This window comes from Buteo buteo, chromosome 3 (assembly GCF_964188355.1).
Source record: "Buteo buteo chromosome 3, bButBut1.hap1.1, whole genome shotgun sequence".
Classification (NCBI taxonomy): domain Eukaryota; kingdom Metazoa; phylum Chordata; class Aves; order Accipitriformes; family Accipitridae; genus Buteo; species Buteo buteo.
Window position 1 is genome coordinate 40,751,784 of NC_134173.1, and position 21,258 is coordinate 40,773,041.

The 21,258-nt window shown below is 41.3% G+C and overlaps 1 protein-coding gene across 3 annotated transcripts in view; it reads left to right on the forward strand.

The window, feature by feature from the left end:
- The window catches only part of SGK3 (serum/glucocorticoid regulated kinase family member 3), a 63,769-nt gene that overhangs the window by 10,387 nt on the left and 32,124 nt on the right, over positions 1-21,258 (forward strand). The window contains exon 1 of one of the 3 annotated variants that reach the window (XM_075023391.1): positions 14,357-14,471. The exons of 1 other annotated variant lie outside the window; for it this stretch is intronic. The gene's annotated coding sequence lies outside the window, so the exon portion shown is untranslated. Of the gene's footprint in view, positions 1-14,356; positions 14,472-14,495; positions 14,651-21,258 lie in introns of those variants that run through there. One more of the 3 variants, XM_075023390.1, reaches the window with a different exon arrangement.

Sequence of the window (21,258 nt, forward strand, 5' to 3'; positions counted from 1 at the left end):
CTAAACTAATACTTATTCTTCCTGCAGCTGTAGCCTGATTGTTAAGATATCTCGAGACAGTTTCAAAGCCTTACTAAACGAAAGATGTGACATCTGTGGTTTCTCTCCTACCTATCTGGAAGGCCTGTCAAAGGAAGTTAGCAACGTGATTTAACAAATCTCTTTTGGCTACTAGTTAAGATTATCTTCCAGGTGCTGCTAATCAATTTGTTCTGGATTGTTTTTCCAGGAATTTGGAATTAAACTGACTCATTGGGTCTCTAATTTCCTTACCTGTTGTTTTTTGTTGCTTTGTTTTGTTCACTTGTTTGTTGTTTTCCATCGTGCACATGGGCACACACTTTCATTCACATTCTCTCTCTTTCTCTCCTTCCCCCTGAAATCTTACCTGTCATTGCTATTATTTATGCTAATCACTGCTTGGATTTGAACCTCTTGGTGAAGACTGATGTCCTAAACAGGATAGCCTTCTGGATGTCACCTCTAATCAGTTTTTCTCTGTGTTGACTAGGGCAGCAAGGTTTTTCTTGCTCTTAAGCTATAAGCATATGATAATAAGGGGTTTTTTTGTTGCTAGCCAGGTTTTTTTATTTGCATTATAGTTCTGTCTTAACCATGCTGATTCTCATAACTATGTACTTACGCAGATTTTATACTTAACTGCTAGCAATTTGACTGTGTTTTCACATTCTATGTCTGTCTTGACAAATAAATCTTGCGCTACAACTGCTGTTTATTTTTATAGGGCACAAACACAGATTATCGTGTTGTATTGTTTCTTGGAGGAACTGCTGCTTTCTTGTGTCTCCTCTTAGTAGTGTCTCTTGTGAGGTCTCCTCTTTATCTGAGTGTGTTCACGTTTGTTTTCATTACATTTATGAGCTCACTCTCCTCTCATTTTATGAGGGTTACTCAACTTGTCTTCTGAACTGGTTGCTCTCTTATTTGTCTAGAAACAAAGCTAAAGGATCTGCTGCCTTCTGTATTTTCTCCATTTTTTAATGAAAAAATTGCTAATTTTGAAATACAAGAGTGTGAGTCTAAACAACAGTAAAGCTTCATGTCAATTCCTGGGCCTTTGCTCCTTATACCAGGTGGCTATCAAGATACCATGTGTTGTTAGATTGCCATTTCAGGCTTTTCTGTTTTATTTCCAAGTTGTTAGCTGCTTGATACGTAGATTTGAGATATCAAACAAATAAGCTGGGTGCTGCTAGATATTTTTGAATGGCTTTATCGTCATTTAAACTGATTAGCCCTGTTAGTGCAAATGGCTTGCTCTTGCAATGTTTCAGACTCTGCTGACTACCTACAGCATGTTATTGTGCACAGTGCCAGTGGATCTACTATAGTGGGAAACATCAATTTAAAAAATAGAGGCTGTGCTTTCAGATTTACAGAATCACAGAATGGTTTGGGTTGGAAGGGACCTTAAAGATCATCTAGTCTAACCCCGTCTCCATTTCTGGTCCGTAATCTGAGCCCATCTGTGGTGGGTCCAGATTTCATTCCACAAGGTGTTGATTCTGTACAAAAGTCAGATGCTGGATCCAAACTCTTCCAACCATGGATTTATTTCCACTGGTTGTTCCAGCAATGAAAGTGAAAAATTTTAACAGAACCGCTTCATCAGAATGAACGGTTGTGTGACTTGAGTGACCTCGGCAATTGGCTGTAAATGCCTCCCCTTGCTGTTTTGAAAGGGGAATGCCATACTGCGTTCCACTCTTCAGCGAGAACTGAGCCTTTGCACATTCACCCTTGGTGACACCAATGATACTAAAAGCTTACCATTGACTTTCTTCAAATCCAGGGTGAGTGAAAAAGGCAGAAAGGGTGTTCCCACCCTGCTAAGGGAAGCCAGTCCATGCGGTGTTTCCTTTGAATTAAAGCTGGGACGACATATGCCGCTGCTCTTTCAAAAGGAAGGGATTTGGTTGTCCTGACCAGGGTCTTAAGAGCTAGGAATAGAAAGGTTTTGAAACTTTAAAGGATTACTGTGTAGTCCATTGAGCATGTTAAGAGGGGTGCGTGCAATAATACATATCTATATGTATAAATTTACATAGTTATCTTGGTCATTGGTGGCCACTAGGCTCTTGAAGCTGCATCAAGTCCACATTATGCTAGACGTCTTGCACAAAATTAATAAAGATGACCTCTTTTCCAAAGAACTGTGCTCTGGGTTTTATTCCTAGCTGGCGAGAGAAGACAAGTCACAGCTGCAGCATGAAAAGGATCCTGAACAAGAGTGGGTGACAGTGGCATTCAAGTGTGGAGAGTGCAGGAAGAGAGGGGTTGTGAGCGAAGAGCTGCACCTCTTGCAGGTTGAAACCCTGTGCGTTTCCTCCGGTGAGGCCGAGCTACAGAGAACGGGGAGGTGGAGAGGCAGGATGTAACATGGTAGACAGACATTATCCTCCCAGTGAAGGTAAACAAGAAGGATCATGATACAATAAAAAAACGGGAAGATATTTTCTTCATTGCCTACTATTTGTTATTACTGTTTGCAGAGTGTGTTTAATTGCCTGCAAACTTTCATCTGTGCTGATGAAGGAGGTGCCCAAGATACAATGCTATTTAGGGTTTAATGTAATAATTAAGCAGGCAAGGCTTTGCCAGTTTGTCCTGATGACAAAATGCTTTTTTAGGCTTCTGTCTCCTTTTCTCCCGTTTGCACTAACATATCCAGCCCAATAAGACTTACTGTGATTCTGATGATAATTTATTTGCAGCCCTTCCTATCCTGTACCTAATTAGAGATTAGCTTTAGCGAACTAATTCACTGAGCATATTGACACATGCACCCAGATACTCCTAGGGAGCTCCAGTCTCGCTGGTGTTGGCGAGTGGTCTTTAAACATTTGCATGTAACCTGGGGGTTCTGCTGTTGCTCTGTACAGATGAGCAATCAATGTTACATGGTGCTACAGAATTAGGGCTGGGGTGCTTTTAGAAGAAAGTAGGAAATAGACTGTTTTCTCCTAGCTGAGTAAAAAGGCTGTCCTTTGCAAATAATCTGCCTCCACTGTGGGATAATGAGTAAGATGCGCTAGGAGTTTGGAAGACTCAAGATCTCTTCCTTGTTCTACTGAAAAAACTTTCCACATGCCTTGTTTGAATCTTTGAGTCTGTGTTGCAGGCACTTTTTTATTACTGTTTCCATGTTTTACAATGTAGCAGGTCTTAATTTTATTGTTCATTGGAAGCTGAATAGTCTTGGCCAAGAAAATGCTGCTACTGGCAAAGAAAATATCACTTAATCTATTTATTGGGATTCAGACCTTGGTTTATTTATTTATTCTCCTTAGCCAATACCTAGGATTTTGTTTGCTTCTTTAATCTGACTTCCTTCCAAATTTGTGATACCTTCTGTGCCAACATACGACAGAATTAACCACAGACCAGTGTCAGACCTATTTTCCTTTTAAGGCTCTTCAGTAAATTCACTGCTTAACTGTTCAGGTCAGGGCAGATTATCTAGCAGTATTTGAAAATTTTTGAAATGTAAGACAAATCCCACAATTTATGTGTTCAGAAGATACTGACAAGTATTCTCTGAAATAACTTTTTGTTAGTATCCAATTTACTTTCCTTCGTAGTAAATTTGCCCCCCCTATATGCTTGTGTGTGTGTGTGTGTGTGTATATATATATATGGGTTTTTTGCCTTAAAAAAGAAATTTTTTGGGGTTTTGTTTTTGTTAAAGGAGTGGGAGTTCTGCATGTTTTCCTGTCCCCTCCCCCAGACACTACAGGAAGTCATGGGCTCTGCTCTCAAATTTCCTGGACATGCAATAAAACAAAACTTCATATAAGCCCCTGTAAATTAAATAATCCCACCATCTTCCTGTTTTCATGCTCCTGCATTTCTAGAATCTGCACAGGTATATTTTGACTCTATACCTGCCCACCATGGTAGGCATATTAATGCTTTCAGGTTTGCATTTATATGAAATGTCCAAAATGTCTTTCTCTTTGGTGTTAGCTTAATGTTTTATTTGTTCTCTTTTTGTCTCCCTCAACCGCTGGTCCTTTTGCTAGTTGATAGAAACTCTACTGTCCCTCCATTATCCCATAAAAGTGCTAAGCTTTTCTGGCTTGTATGACTTGAGACATCCTTCCCATAAACCAGATTTTAAAATGTGTTTAACTGTGCAGGTTCACAATGAATGCAATAAAATGTATATGAAAAGCTTTATTGAGCAATTATGCATGTAGGAATGCTGGGACTGGGAGTCAGCAGTATAAACAGCCATCTTGCTTGCTCTGACTTTAAAAGAATTATGTACAAAAATGTTTTTGTCCTCAGTACTTCTGCATTTCTGTTCTCAAAATTAGGCATTATTCTCATAAGAGTGAGAAATAAACAGTACTTATGTTTTCTGATTTTGATGATGCTTCTGAATCAATCAGTGGAGGTAGATGGGTGAAGGATGAAAATATCTGTAATTACCTTGACTTTAGTTTAACGGAGTTACGTGGTGAGGACCCCTTGGCTGGACATCTGCCTGCCACCCCAGGCTCCCTAGGGGAGGTGACCGTGCCAGCAGCGCAGGCGTACCCTGCGGTTCTGGTGTGCTAACAACTGTGTGCGGGTAGGCATAAATTGGTGGCAAACAAAGAAAAAAAATGAGCAGCGTAGGCCTGGGAGAACCGCAGTTATATAAAGGTGAACGATGAAACATTATTTCTGAAGTGGGTATTTCGAAGGGCTGTTACCGCAACACTTTTTATATAAATGAAAGGTACATTTGAATCGGAAGCAATTTGGTGTAGAAACCTGCTAGTGACTCATTCCAAACCTGAGGGGAAACAGAGCTAGTGCAGCCCAGAGAGATTTTTGAGTGCTTGCATGGTATCTGCTCCAGATTGAAGTTAAATTTTCATCAGTTAATACAAGAGTGGAAGATACCAGCTTCTGCCTCCAACACTGTTTCTATTAGCATCCATTAGTGTGGTGCATATTCCAGTTTCGGAATCCTCATCACCATTGCAATTGCATCCAAACAGAGGTTGATTATTGGTAGTTTCCTGAACATTGTACAGATTCTGCACAGCTCCCATATTTTACTACCAATGCAGTAACAACATATTTATCAAGTGCTTCAGTTCATGAGATGTACAACATCTTGAGTTCTCATGGTTTTACAAAATTCTTTATCTTCTTTCTACAACAAAATTTTTTCTTTGCTTAATTTGAAGATCTATAAAAACATTTAATGAATCAGGTTGACACAAAGATTGCCATGTAATTACAAAACTTTGGCATTTTGCTCTTTTGTGTTCTTATGCAAGCTTAAAATTGCACTGTCATCTACAAAAATTACTTTAATTTGTACAGCGTAGTTGGAGAAAACTGTAGTTGGAGTAAGACTTATTCTTGATTTTGTGCCTTATAGAAGGAGAACAGTAGCTTGGATTTGTGTGCAGGAACATTTTCGTATGAAACATTTGACTAATTTGAACAATGACTGCAAGAAAATAGCATGTCTTTTAAACAATCTGGTTCTTACTATGCCTTTAAAATGGCTGTATGTACAGCAAAGCTAAATGTCAATAGATAGAATTTTGTTGCAACTTCTACGTAGTATTCATGTTCCATGCTGTAACCTACAATATCTTTCCTTTTTCCCTGTTGTCCCTACCACCCAACACCATAATAGCTAATATCAAAAAATTGCTGACCTGAAAGATTAAATACTGCCATGTTCCTTTTTAAAATTGCATACTGCAGCAATGGTCTTGAGTTAATACTGAGATTACAGGGATTTATTTAATTGTTGCTTATGCTTCATACTCAGATTTACAATATTCCATTAACTGGCTTGTGCTAGATTGCCATAGTATACAAAGAAGGATATGTTAAAGGAAAATTTAGCTTAGTAGAGTTCAAAAGTTGATCATCTGTCCTCTCTCACTGCTTGTTCTTGGACATCCTATGTTGTATTGGTTTTACCTGGTATAAGAGGACAGGATGTATCATTATATAAATTTATTGCTGATGTATCTTTATATAAATCTATTGTTGAAACTCAATAGTTCAGACCCACTGACACTTAAAACACTGACCAACAGCTCCCAGGACTGAAAATGAGAGTATTTGTGCTTGGAGAACAAAACCCAGACTCGGTAGATGGACATACATCTTCTCTGTGGGTCAGGAATAGGTTGGGCATCTGGCAAGCATGAGGAAACAGCTAGATAAACAAGTAAACAAAGTAAGGACAGCAAATAATAAACTTTTACAACATTTTGCTTAAATCTCTGTCCATTTTGGATTATGAGATACAGCTTCTTGCTTTGGTAGTGGTTTTTTTTAATTGTTCCTACCTTTTTTCTACTCCAAGTTGGTGCGTAATAGTGCTGTAGTGGAATGCATGTGTCTTTTGACATAAACTGTTAGAAGTATTAATAGAATAGCAAACACACATCCGATCTATTCTGTAGATCTTAGGCTGCCTTTAAAATGCTGGTATTTTGGAAAAAGGCTGCGAGCCTTTTGTGAGGGGGACACCACCCCCCCAAACCAACACCCTTGTTTAGTTTCATTTGAATAGAATACCAGTAAATAGCTTAAAAATGCAAACATGGTGCTGTGTTCTTGCTCATCTCTGCAATTTGAGGAAGAACTCTTGACATTCTGGGTAGGCCCCACCTACATAACATTGTGTGCCAGAGCACTTGTTTACCAAAGCATGTTTGTTCACCCCAGCCTGTATTTGCAATTCTAGTAGAACGTGCTGTAGCTGGGATTCAGGAGGCTGAATTAAGAAACATCCATACAGAATTACTACTTAGAGAGCTTTTTTTCTTTTATACTTAGCTTAGCTTTGGTATACCTTCCTGCACAAACTGCTCAGATCTCCTGCAAACTCAGATACTTGACCTGTTTTATAGAACTGTATTTATAAACTGAAAACTTTTGTCTTTGTTAAGAGCAAAATGCAGTTGGGAGTTTTTTTAGCAACTTACACCTTATGAGCTGTATTGGATAACTTCAGCTTCACAATGTTTAACAGTGCATTAATTTATTACTGTGTCGTATGCATGTCTGCTGAAACTAGTCCCAGCACGTTAGCATATACCCGTAAGTGGTATATTTGACATGTCAAGCACATGTTGCTATATATCTATAAAGCAGCCACTTACTTTGTCCTTTTGTTATTTATGTATTCACCTTTGTAGGACTTGGTGATAAGTCAAGTCCAATGAACTTCTTTTTCCTCATATTCTTGGAACCCATGTAAATCTTCTATGCTTCCATGTAAGCAAGGGGAGGTGGCTTGAGACTGCATGTACACTGTGCATCTCTAAGATAAGTGAAAACTCAAGTAGACTAGGCTATCTGGACTTAAGCCTTCATACTATTATTCTGCTTCTGGTAGCTGAACTAGTTTGTGGAGATTTTGCTTGGGTACCTGCTCCAGACTGCACACTTGCAGTGAGTGAGCGTAGGTGGAAGGCAAAAAGAGATCTGGGCCCAGTGGGCAATGAATACTGGTGTATGTCCGTGTTCCCTCAGTTAGTGGTGCTTCTCCTACCGACATGGCTATAGCTGGACCACATGTCCTGGTGGAACCCTGCCAGCTATTGCACCGGTAAGTGAACAGGATGTAAACAGCAGGGTTTGGGTCAGAAGTGAGCTTTGTCAGGCAGTTCATGTGCACTTCACCATTCACTTTAAATGCCTTGCATGATAAGTAATTTTTAGAAACTAATCTTACTTTGTTTGCTTTGTAATAAAATACATTGTTCAACTTGCCCTAGCTGAAAAAGTACTCCAAAATGACTGATATGGCAGTAACAATACATTTTGGTGGATGCATGAGGGAAATAACGAACTTGAGGAGGATGAAGTGAGGAAAATAGAGATGCATGTATTGAAAATGCAGATACTGGTATTGCTTTTTTATCTTGAAATTCCATCATGCATTTATTCATTTTCTACCAAAAATTGCTTGTCTCTATCAAATTACCCAGGGGGTTGTTAGTTACAACATAGTCTTGCACAAAAGGAATGAATTTTCCTAAATACATTTATGAAAATACACAGAGGCTTCAAGTAATCATGAAATGTAAACAAGCAAAACTCTTGCATTAAAGGTAAAAAGGGTAACTCATGGCCTTGTCTTCATGTTTTCAATTTGTTTTCCATCTTTTAAAAGTCTGTCTAATGCTTGTGACAGTAAATTGGTTTGCATGTTTATGTGTTCTCTAATACGCATGTATTTGGTTAAAATGTGAAACTGGATGGATTATACGTCGATATCAAGCTGATGGGGGACGTCTGTGCTATGTCTGAGGTACATACAGCTTTTCTACTGGAATGAATCACTCACGTTTCCTCCCCACTACCACTTGGCCCATTATGCTCCATTTGCTGCCTCCAGATCTTTATGCATATCAAGTACTTTCCCACAATAAGGTGATCGCCAGGTCCGTAGTTTGTCCATAGTTGTTGCTTGAAACAGATGTCTTCTCATTGTAAAAGACCGTATGCAACATAACCAAACATAAAGTATATGAAGTACAGCCAGAAACCCCTGGCTTGTAAGAAAGCAGCTCAGAATATAGCGATCCCTGCATCTCAGGGAATGAAAATCCTTTGAAGTGGAGTAAAATCTGGAATATGAAAGTGGCCTTTGTGAGGGGAAAGGGAGGCATCCCTAGGCAAAGTCTCTGGTACTGTGTGAGGAATGAGGGCTATGCTCGGACTGAGATGGGATCTGTAATATCTTCCATACATCGAATTTTCTCCAGAGATGCCTCCTGTCTTCTGCTTGGAGGTGGTACCAGGACAGAACCTGAACTGTTTGCATTTGTTTTGGAGCTCTGGATACCGAGCAGACAAGCAAGAGTTACCGCTCAGCCCAGACCGTAGTATATTAAGAAGTCCCATATAGGTCTGCTGAACGTTCAGAGTGCAGATACTGCTTCTAGGAAGGACCAGATATACGTGCTGTAGCATTAACCAGTGTAAATGTGAATGCACTTAAGACAGAGGTGCCACTGAACTCCTTCTAAGTGGGACTTTTCCGTGTGACTGAGAGTATTTGCTGTTTACTACAGTTATTCTTGCACAGAGAAACTCTCAGCTGTTGGCTTCATCATCCCAGTGTGTAAATGCATTGCTGAATAGACTGAAAGCTTAATCTATTTTTAACAAAAAACATAATTGCTCTGAAGAGCACTGGCAGGGAATCTTCATTTCCAAGGTACGCAACAATGTCCTTGGCATACATGTTCCCCTAGGTAGGGATAAACTCGCCTTTTTAATCTTTCAGTTTATCTATTTTTCCTTAATTCCTTGTGACACTGCTGGTTTTGGCACAATGCTTGCCTCTGTACTAGCGTTCATCTTTAGTATATGCTTCAATTGATTTAAACCAGTTTTCTTCTTAGCTTCTGTGAAGAATTTCTTTGATGTGGTGCTGTTGTCATTGTTCTGGTTCATGTTATGCATACTCTGATGTTTGTGAAATGATGCAATTTATTACAGTTTTTCTATAGTTTTCCATTATTTTGATTTGTGGTGTTTGCTATGCTAAGTGTGAGCCCGTGTAGTGTTGTTGCAGATACTGGTTTTGATCTTTACCAGCCTCTGTGCACCAGGACATTCTTGTAATACATGGATAGTAGTCTTTGTGTCTGAAGTGCTGGAAAACAGTTGACTGTGAATGTCTTTCAGGGTTGGGAAGCCTCCTTTTACTTACCAGGTTCTTCTGCTTTGTCAAGAAATAATACTGAATCTTTCAGTCGTACTTGTTTAGGTGGCTTGTGGTAGTTTCGGGTGGGTTGGTTGGTTTGTTTGGGAGAATGGATTGAAGTATATGTCCACAACAAATCAGTCTTTTAAGTATTCATTTCATACCTTCAAATTGAAAGACTGTCTCTGTAATCCAAAGACATTTTGTAGTTGATCTAGTGTACAAAAAGATAGTAGGGAAGAAAACATTTCCCCTGCGCAGCTTGTGTAAAACTGAACCATTATTCAGACTTCTTTAATAAGCACAGGCAAGCAACTATGAAAATTACTTAAATGAAAGCTATTAATATGCATACATGCATTAAGTGTTACAAAACCAGCTTTGGTAAAGAACAGTTACCTGGCGACACTGTTGCTTGCATGTGCACTGTGGGGTTTAAATCTTGTCCAGCTGACATTTCTTCCACAGCTTTAACTCTCAGGCTTTCAGCTAGATTACTTTCCCACTGAAGGCCTTCTCTTATTTGATTTTGTCCTCAATAGCCCACATTTTCTGGTAATGTCATGTGTCCAGGGAGTCTATCAGAAGACTGTTTTCTCCAGTACATGACTCTTGGGTATCATGCTTTGCAGTGCTGAATGCCTGGTCCCAACTGGCCCATTCCCAAGCCTTTTCAATGTCCTGCTCCTAAGCAGGCAGTGGGGTATGAACATGGATTAATTAGCCTCCAAACAAGAGGCTGGGAAGCAGTGTGAGAGTAATTGATAGAAAAGGGCATATCTGTCTTCATACATTTTATGGTGTCTTTGCAGCTGCCAGAATCCCAGGTGTTAAGACAATATTTGCTCTGAATTACTGTGCCTGTATCATTGTGAGGCCCATCCATTGCAGCCTGAGGCTTTCCAAAGGGTGATGTCCTCAGACTGCTCAATGCTGTGTAGGTGGATACAACCTGCTTGGAGTTGGGTTCTTTGATTAAAACAATTGGCATATGCAAAGTTAACTACAATAGCCATCAGTTGTTTCCTGAGTGAAGTCTAAGTTTTGGGCTTCATAGGCTAAAGGCTAACAATAATTACTTAAAAGATCACTTCATATCTATTGCAGTGTCACATCGATGCCTTTTGGAGGGTTTTAAACAGACATCCATTTGGTTTAACCAGAGTTGCTGGTATGCGAGATACTGTCATAGAGGAGTTTTTGATTCCAAACACCATCTCATCTTAGTGTCCAAACCTGATGACTCTATTAATGGTCTGTTCTGGAGCAAGGAGGTTGTGTTGTCCCTGAGTGTGAGGAGTAGGATAGAAAGCTTGGTGTTAAAAGTGATAGGCTGAGATACTCCTTTGAAATGCAGGAACTGAAACAGAAAGCCGTGGTGTTGGTGTTTGAAGCTGACAGTGAGGTAATGATTTTGAGGTGCTACTCAGTCGACCCACCGTGTTTTAGCAGTAACTAAAAATACTGGACTATGCTCATCACGTGGTTTGAGCTGTGCTTGTTGTGTGAATATCTGAATATATACTAACGTATCACAGAATATACATACGGAACAGTGTTCACTAGCAAAGCTCCTGGCTACGTTTAAACGAGTCGTCTGCATTCCTGCTTGTCTTTGTCTTTTACAATGTTTTTATACTGTATTTTTGTCTGTATGGTTCTCTTGATGTTGTAGACCTTTGATCTTTGGTCAGGGACAAGGTTTTCATACTATTTTAAGGACATTTTCAGTAAAAGCAGAACATAATAGTTCAGATTATTGCTACCTGCTCATACTGTGCTTGGAGAAACATGTTGAAGGTACCCTGCATTTCTGTGACCTCTTGCATTTGCAATGGGTTGAGATGGGCCCTTCATTTCTCTTCCCTTTTTCTTCTTTTCCACCCCCACCGCTCAGTCACTGGTATTCCTCAGCAAAGACTTTAAATAGTTGGGATGACAGCACAGTACGTGGATTTGTAACATTCTTTAGAAGTGAAGTACTGCAAAGCAGTGGAAGCGAGATTCTTAGTGTGTATTACTTGCCCAGGAAACATAAATGGGGAATGCAAGGGAGTTCCCAGGGTCAAAAATGTCAGAGCAAATGCTGACCTTTAGCTTCACTTAGCAGGCAAGTTGAGTTCCATGTGTTTCTGTGTGTGCTATGCAGTTAACCACCAGGTATCCACATTGACTTGAGAATATTAGCCTTTAAAACTCATCAAGCAAATCTGTAAATTAGGATTTATTTAAATTCTAGGACCTTAACGGTGTTTTGCATAGTATGATGCACTAGACGGATGAACATGCTGTGGAATTCATTCAGGCAAATTACAATTTAAGGGTATGTACTATGTTGCTGCTCTCTAATTACTTAAGGTAGAGCACAGGTGCAGAATAGTGAGAACTACATAAAATTAACCAGTTGACAGCCCAGTCTTCAGGGAGTTTCTAACTGTGAGAAAGGACAAATAGCCATTCTTTAGTCAAAGGTTTAGGGCTTAGACTGTGTGGCCAGGTAGACAGAGTTAAATTATCTCTAGGCCAGGGTCGTCATCTCTGCTTTCCTGGCTTGAGGCCTTTCTACTTACTGTAAATCAGTCCAGTGGCTCCACTGATCTGCTGACAAGTGAATCATTAACTGAAAACTATCAACCAGACAGAAGATGAACACTGCTAAACAACTGTAGAGTAAAATAACTCTTAAATACAGATGACCTGATTAAATTATTTGCCAATAAGTTATTCTAACTGACTGGAGTTCAAAAGTGTTCTCCTCTGGGGTTCACAACGAGAAGTGCTAATGAAGTTTCTTTAAAAGCTCTCTATGAATGTAAGGCAAATACCTCGCCCAATCTGAACAAGCAAGAGAAGGCTGTTGCTACGATGCAGAGTATCTGGATCTAGCAGTGCCCACCCAAAAATACGAAACTCCAAAATCAGGAAAGGGCAGGTTAGGTTGGGAAAATTCCTCATTTCTTCCTGTGTGGACTCTACTGAAAGGGAAACTTGTAATCCAGTTGATTTGTAGCTTGTATGTACACAGTTACAACACGCTAATCCAAACACTGATGTATTTTAAATAATGCCAGGCTGCTTCTCTGGTTTGTTTTTGGAGAGTGCTTGGATGACTGTCAGTGTCTGACACATGAGTGTAGTATTATGCAGGAATACTTCTGCAGCAGGAATGTTCAGAAACAGGATCTCCCGAATCACTACTTGCCAGATGCTTGCCAATACCTGTGACTGTTGAAATGAGCAGCATCATGTCTCGTCAGGCCCAAATACAAGTCTTGTGAAGACACGCTTGTAGAACATGGGGCTTCTCCATAATCAATAGAACAACTTCCTGATGAGAACGTGTGGGGGTTTTGTGGCACCTAGGTGTTAACATCAGTTAAGACTGAAACGGGCTGTGGTATTTTCACACTTGCTCATTCTTTACACACCAGTTGAAATCCTGGGAATCATTTCAGGTATTCATATGGAGGAAGCTAAAATGGCATAGGCTTTTACCTCATCCCGTGTGTTACCATTTGCATTAGGTATTCTTTGCCTCTTAAGCCTTGTCTGAATGATGAACATACACGTTTAGAGACCACAGCAGATCCTCAATAAACAGGAGCCTTTAACTTAATGGGTGCGGTAGTCTGTTCTGTTAAACAGAATCCATGCTGACTCCTGGCAGTCCTGCACTTTTACATCTAGTTAAAAAAAAAAAAAAAGGCAGAAGTGATACTGCCATTGAAAGAGCTTTTTTCTGGAATCTATATTTTTGTAACTGTTCTGTGGCCTCAGTCTGCTCAGGAAAAACTTACCAAGTTAGTTATAGTTTGTTTTAAGAGGTCTAGTTGAATTTTAACTGGGGTATTGAAACTTACCCTCTAATTTCAGAGGGTGCAGAAACAGTTCTCTAAACAGTGCTAGATGTTATACAAACCTACCTCATTTTTCTGTGTTATTCCTTCGGCACATACAGAAGAAGGGGGAGAGCTTTCATTACAGCAGCTGGTTGGTTTAATGATGGCCTTGCCAGGGGATTGTGGGCACCCCTAAACGCACTGAGGAGTTAAACTGAAACCCCTCTTGCGAGCAGGTTGGTTTGGTGGTTTGGTTTTTTTTAAGATTATTTTTACCAGAGTGGCGGCTTTGCCGACGCTGCTGACTTTCCAGAGTTTCTGTGGGGAGCCGCCCAGCAAAAGCGGGAACATCCCCCGGGAGCTGCGGGGCGGAGGACGGAACTTTTTGTTTTCTTTTTAATTTTTTTCTAAAAAGGGGGTGGGGAAGGAAACCTCCCCTCTCGGCCCGGGCCGGGGTCCGGGCCCCGCCGAGGGCCCGGGGGTGGCGGCGGGGCAGCGGCCGGCGGAGGGCCGGGCCGGGCCGGGCCGCGCCGTGCCACGCCACGCCCGGGCCGCAGCCTGGCGCCGCGGGGGCGGAGGGGCGCGGGAGGGCGGCCGCGGCCGGGCGCCGGCCCCGCGGGCGCGTCCGTGGGTGGGCCGGGGCGGCTCGCTCGCCTCCGCACGCCACAGGCGGGGTCGGCGCCGCGCTCGCTGTCCCGCGGAGGAAGTCAGTGGGGGGTTAACGTTGCTCCCGCCCCCCTCCCGAGCGGCGGCCGCACGTGCGGGGTGGGTGGGTGGGTGCGTGCGTGCGTGCGGGGGCGGGCGGAGGGAGCGAGCCAGCCGCGTGCGCCGCCGTTGCCGCTCGGCGGGGCGACCCACCCGCCGGGCGCCCATCCCGCGGCGGCGCCGCCGCCTTTCGCCTTCTCTCGCCGTTGGGGCCGCGTGTGCGTCAGCCTGCGGGGTTCCGGGGGCGGGCGCGGGGCGGCGGGGCGCCGCCGGGCGGGGGGTGGCCGCGCGGGGGAGCGGCGGCGGCGGCGGCGGCGGGGCGCCGCTGGGGCGGGCATGTGAGACGTTTGTAACTTCCTAGAAATAAGGGAGCGGAGAAATGGTTGTTGCGGTGAAGGTGAGCGGCGTGGTTTCGTTCCCGAGCTACGGGAAGTGCAGCGGAGCCGGTGGCCCCGGTTGTGAGGGAGGGAGGCGGGCAGGCGCGGGTCCGTTGTACGTGCTGCGCTTCTCTGCCCGTCGTTCGGCGAGGGGTGTATGCCCGAGGGCGTTACCTGCGCGGCGTTCGCTCTCCGTTCTCCCAGGGGTTCGCAGCCAGCGCTCCGTGGTGTTCTGGAAGAGCGCAGCGAACCTGAGGGAGAATGCCACTGAGGACCTGTCTGGAAAAACTAAAGCTTTTTAGGCAATGCTGTCTTGCAGGGATTCAGGTACCCTTGAGGAATTGAATTTTGTGGAGGTTGGTTAAAAGGCAAGCAGTAAAGTATCAAGGCTAAAGCTGTTTTGACAGCTCGTCTTTTTTTCGTATTGATAGGGATTTTCCTTCTCTAGCAGCTCTTAAAGGTGTAACTGTTCTGCTTCTACATGTGCGGTGCTTTTGCAGTACGGAATGTTCATTTCTTATTCCCCTTTAAACTTCAGATACGTTTTCGTGCTGGTACTGAATTTTGTTTCAACACGGTAATGTCACTTGAATGCCGTTATGGTTCTTCCAGTTACTTGGCACTGAAGGTTTCTATGAATATCACTTGCTACAGTACTCTTGTAGCTAAGTTTTGGTTTGGTTTTTTTTAATTCCTTTCAATCATATATGAAGTTTGTTTATAGACTTATGCAGAATAAATCTGTATTTTTAAAGGCTGCTGTTATTCCATTTTGGGTTCTTTTGATGTTAGTGCTGTTTCACTCTGAGTGTCTGAATACAATTCTGATTTTATTTTTTTTTTTGTCTTCACCTGCACACCAGTCTCTTCAATGACTGTAATATGAACTAATGATAAAAAAGGAAAGTGTGTATGGAGGAGTGTTTTCCTGAAGGCTTTAAGATACTTTAGATTTCAGGAAAAAATGTTATTAGCTTTTGGAAGGCATTTTGGAAAATTCACTGTTAATGTTGCCAAGGTAGTCTCCATGCATGGTATTTCTAATAAAGCTAGAAAACTGACCTATTTTTTAAAAGATATTTTGAGATACTCATTTAGGTCAGAAATACAGCATGTTTAACTTGCACGCGTCACTAAGAAGTACTGGTTGTTTTAACAACCTTAACAATTTTAAAGCTGAAGAAGTAGTCACTAGTGGTTACATGATGATGAGGAATTGTGTTAAAACTGCTTTCCAACCTTAATTCCCACCTTTGATTGTAAATTACAGCTTCACCACATCTGATGTTACTGCGCCAAATTCTGTTACGTGTGCATAAAACAACTGTTCTCTGAGTCCTTGTAGAATTGAAACACCACCTTTTTCTCTGTGGAGCACTGAAATATGTGAGAGGTCAATGTATGCTCTTACCTGCAAGAGTTTGTAAACTTGAAGAATAGACATAAAATACTAGCTGTCATTGTACTGATGTAACATGAGGAATCGAGTGCTGGTGAACTGGCCGTGCAATTTGGATATTGCTAAAGGCCATTTCTCTTACTTGCCTTTTATGCTCCAATATTTAAGTTGTAGCCTTTTCATTATCCAACAGCTTTGTGGTTCTACGCAGCTGTGAATTCAGTAGAGCACAGACTTCAAAAGTGTGTTTTCTGGATTGTGAACTGTAGCTTGGATTTGCATATTTCATTATTTTAAAATCCAGATATATTCTGTTGTATGGATTTTACCCTTTTGCCAATTATAGTACATAAAATCCAGTAACTTTCTCCATGTTTGATGCATTAGCAATAACATCCATCTTAAGTAGATGAGAATTCTTTTTACGAAGTGGCACAGAGGGAAAACAGTTGGTGACTTCCGTTGAAGGTCATGTAAAAAAATGGGCAGTATATCTGGAATTGAAATTTGGGGTTCTCTCACTTAATTTTTGTCAAGAAGGACAAAATGAGGCTGGGATTATTTGCTTTGTGTTCACTGAAGTCTGACTGCCCTCTTATGTAGAACTGACTATGTTGCAAGTGACTGGTATCAGCTGTCTGTAAGACCTCTTGAAAGTAGCTCACAGTCTGTTGCTACAACTTTTGATCTGTGTTATCCTGAGGCATCTACATTTAACTTTAATTGGACCTGGTGTGTAGGAAGTCTGAGGAATCACGCCAAGAAATGTGCACATAGCAGGTGTAATGCAAACTAGATATTTTTTTATGTGCTCTGCTGTTTGTGTAAGTCATACCGTCTGAGGCACATAGTGACCTTTCCACAGATACTGTGGACACAGGCTAAAGATGAAATTGTTACGGACCTGTGTTCAGGATTAAAAGACATCTGCCTCTTGTTGGCAGTACCTGTTCTTCCGACCCATTTTATTACTCAGGGTTTGCTTACCACAGCAAAGAAGCCATATTCAGTCATGTAATAAACATGGATGCAAATAGATCCAGTCCAAGCCATGAATTTTCTTATATGCCAGTTAGAGTAATTTACTGGAGCTTATTTTGGGCAGTGGGGCAGAAGGGATGTTCTTGGGTGCAGTAGAATCATGGGAGGGAAATATTTGCCTCTATCAAATTTACTTTGGAGAAGTCAGGCAAAACACCAGTTACTTATTTCTTTCCCTTGGTTGAGTTTTCACTTTATCTGCAATCCTTTTCTACAAGTAGAAAGAATCAGTTGAATTGGACTTTGCCCACATTGCTGCAGAGTAGTGGTTTGCTTTCCATAGTGATGCTAGTAGAGATTAAAAAAAAAAAAAAAAAAAGCAAGGTAGTGGGTGTGGGTGTGAACAGGGAGCAGGCTTTTTCGTTTATACCAATGGGTGAATTCTCAATTCTCAAATTGTAGTTAGAAGGGAGTGTGGAGATAAGCCAAGGATTGGCCAGAGTATTTTGGTTAGTCGTCTCCTTTTTCTTCAGCAGGAGTATTTCTAGAGGTCTACACTGGTATTTAGTGTTCCTGTATTAAAAATCATATGTATGTGGTATTTAAAAGGATGGCCTATGTGAAACCTGTTTTCTTCAGAACCTAGTTATTCAACAGCTTCTGGTCATCCATCTCTCTTTACAGATTTAGTGATCTGTGTTTTGCTTTTGACTCTGAAGCACGTGACTTCTCCTACAGTCCCTGGCTCTCCTTATCCTTTGTTTCTGTCGCATCGGATTCTGAATATCTTGTCTCCCATTTCCTGTGTGTCAGCAGCCTGTCTGGTAACAAGAGAGTGGGATGCTCTATTTCGTAATACAGCATTTGAGAAAAAGCTGACTTTCTGGGCTTTCTCAAAGATTGTGTAATGTCCAGTGACATGTTGAGTCATTATCAGGATATTTGTGGAGAAGACTGAGGAAGTGATGAAAAGCATGCCAAAGATGATACTTTCTCTCAAGTAAGAGGAAATAGAGTAATCTTTATAGTGAATAATAGATTGTCTTCTGTGTGGTATCATCTTCAGGCCATTATCATTTAAAAAAAGAAAAGTGTTTCAGTACAAAATAAAACAATCTGATTAAACTTCAGAAACCTTTTCCAGTACAGTTTGAGCCTAGCTTATGTAGAAAGGAGTAAAAGGAGGTTGCCATGTATCACTAAACTGCATAATGTTTGCCTGTTGTGTGTAGCTATTGCTACATGTTGCACAAAATATTGTAACGCATTCAGAAAATTCTTCATTTGTGGGTATAGTAGATCTATATATGTTCTCATAGTGTCAGGGTTCTGTTATTGTCATGCTCTTACTTCACCAGAGGCAAGTGTCAGCCTGAAATTTGACATTGTTATGGCTTCCTGCAGGAAACAGTGAAAATACTGCTTGCTTTTTGACAGCCACCATGGAGAGAATGGACAGTGTAGCTGCTGATAGGCTTGAAACTTTGCCAGAAAGGTGCCTGACTTCTGTTCTCTTCTGACACAATTGTCTGTGCCTTCCCCTGTTCCAGGCCTAGATACTGTAGCAACTTAAAAGTTTTAGCTGTTTCTGGACACCACTGGTCTCAGTGTTACCCTGTCTTGCATTATCTGCATATTCTTTCACTAGTGCACAAGTACGATTTAAGGGGATTTATTTTGCTACCTGGTTTTCTAAAGTTCCTTTTCCTTTCTGCCTGTTATCAAAGTTGAGGCCAGGGGCTACTTTTTCTTAGTTACAGGAAAAGCTGTAACCAGAGGCAGAGACTTCTCAACTGACAGCATCTGTTAAATTCACTTGTATGTGGCAACCCTCAAGACCCTGCAGTTTGCACTTTTGAAGCTGTGGATGAAAATATCTCTACTGTTTGCTCTCTGTTATTATTACTTCATGTAGTTACCACAGCATTAGTGGTTTTACCTGCTACTAAAACTACAGCTGTGTTCTTAAACTACAGCATGGCAAACGTTAAGGCAAATTTATCCCTATTTCTACAGTCAGACCTACAGTTCAGCTGTGAGAAGCTCTCAAGAGCTGATATGCTCATGGCAAATAGAAATTGAAAGAAAGCTCTGATCCTCTGGAGCTTAGTGGCAAACTGAAAATGCATTTCTCCCAAGTTTGTCGGTTCAGTTTACTGTTGGTGACCCAGGCACAACTCAGAGGAGATGCCTCAGGTAAAGAAAATAATCACAGCCAATGATCTTCCAGGCAGCTTGAAGAAAGATACACGAACACTGTAGTTTCAGCTTCTCAGATGATTTCTTCTTCTTCTCCCCAGTAAGATGAATAAACTCTTCCTGAATTAATCTGGGTGACACTTCCTCCTTTTGTTTTCCTTAGGTCTTTCAATTTCAGATCTGGAATAAAGCTCAGTCTTCCAAGTGATATTCTTTGGACTACAGCTTTTAATCCATACTGCTCCTGTACTGGTATTTAAAAGTATGACACAAAGAGTAAAAAAATGAAAGGGTTGAGAGAAATACAGCCTATATTGTCAGACTCAGTGCAAGCATGTTAGGAACCTTTGTAATGAATGTCAGTTTACAAGAGGAGAAAGACGGTGAGTGATATTAGTCAGGGAATACCTAATCTGTTTTAAAGCTTTGCTTGTTTTTCTGTGACAAGCAGGAAGACAGATAAATGCAGGGACTTGTGCTCAGTTTCTGGCACTGGACCTGAAGTGGCTAAAGATTGACATAAGTGCTTAGTAAAGTCTAAGCTTAGTGAAACACTTACTGAAAGTGGTGCCTATTGACTGTTTTAGTGGACCTCTTATGATGGAGAAGAGCACAGTTAACCTTTAGATCTTAATTTTAGTGTGTGGCAATGGGTGAAGAACAGTCTTAATCCCATGCCAGTGTAAAATTGTGGAAAATGGAAACTGTGCCTTGTAATAAAGCTTTTAACAGTGGCTTGCTAAAGGGAAAGAGAAACCAATTTGAAACTCAAAGTCTGTGTGACTGGCTTAGATGAGCTGTGTTATAGTCGAACAAGGGGGGCGGGGGGGGGAGCTTAACCCTGCTCAACCCTGTAATTACCTCATCAGTGAAGTAGAGAACAATCAAATTAAGGTAAATGTAGATGTAACTAAAAATAATTCTCTGAATATGTTGCAGTATGGATGATCTATCACTTAGCTGTGGTTACAGTGGTTTCAAACACTCCTTTTTGTTTGAAGACACCAGATAGATCTTTGAAAATTACTTGATTTTAAATGGCTACAGGAGGAATAATAACATGAAGTTTGAACCAGAGAGATGATTTGGCTTTTGAGAACAAGAAAAATAGTCAACTGACTGACTGAGACTAGCTGGGTATCAAGCACAAATCTTTTCAGTGGATTCCAGGGGCTTTGGCCTTCATGCCAACATAAATATGGGTGTCTCTCTAATAGCAGAATTGCACTGGATTAGTTTGTGCTTTTTGGAAATTTATGATATGAAATATACAGCTCACTTTTATACTTCCCTGTTTTAAGAAAATAGGGAGTTAAATGTTGGACTGGGCGCTCCTTTTTCCTCCGGGTGTTTTGAAGAGAACTGAGGTCTCCTCTTTCAAAAGTTTTTTCTTATGTTTGTAAGTTGGTCAGACACATAGTGTTCTAAAAGCTGAGCTGCATTCACTGCAGGCCTGAACAGAGGGTTGTAGCTACATAGCCTTAATTTCAGCTGCTCTTAGGCAGTGCTGAAGTTCCTGTTGTTTGCAGTGGGGTCCAGTAAACAATTTGTTTGTGCTCAAGACAGGTGTGGAGGATACTGTCCCTTAGCAAGTGAAGAGGCATCTAGTTAATGCTAAGCTTTCTGCCTTTTTGATGGTTTTATCCTCTCTCTTGTCTTGTGCCCTTCTCAAGTTCTGCAAGGAAGCTAACTGTTCTACTGAAGGGTATGGACAACCTTACTGTTCTGCTAAACACAAAGTATATCAATTATGGGGGAAGAGGGGGCAGAGAAGGTAAATATTCAGGCAGACACATGATGCTACCCGTGTCCCTCTCAAATTCACATGAAAAATTATTTTTTCTTATGTTGTCTTTCATCTCTGATGTGATAATTAAATGCACTCAGCATGTTCTGACAAATCTGAAATGCCCTCTGGTACAGATTCAGGCAGTTGAAAACCCTTGTTTTTGAAATTAACTGTTCCAAATGTACATGTTAGTGGCTTTTCTCAGGTGTCTGATACCACGTTGTCATCTTTATTATTTCTCCGTGTTCTATCTTTGTTCC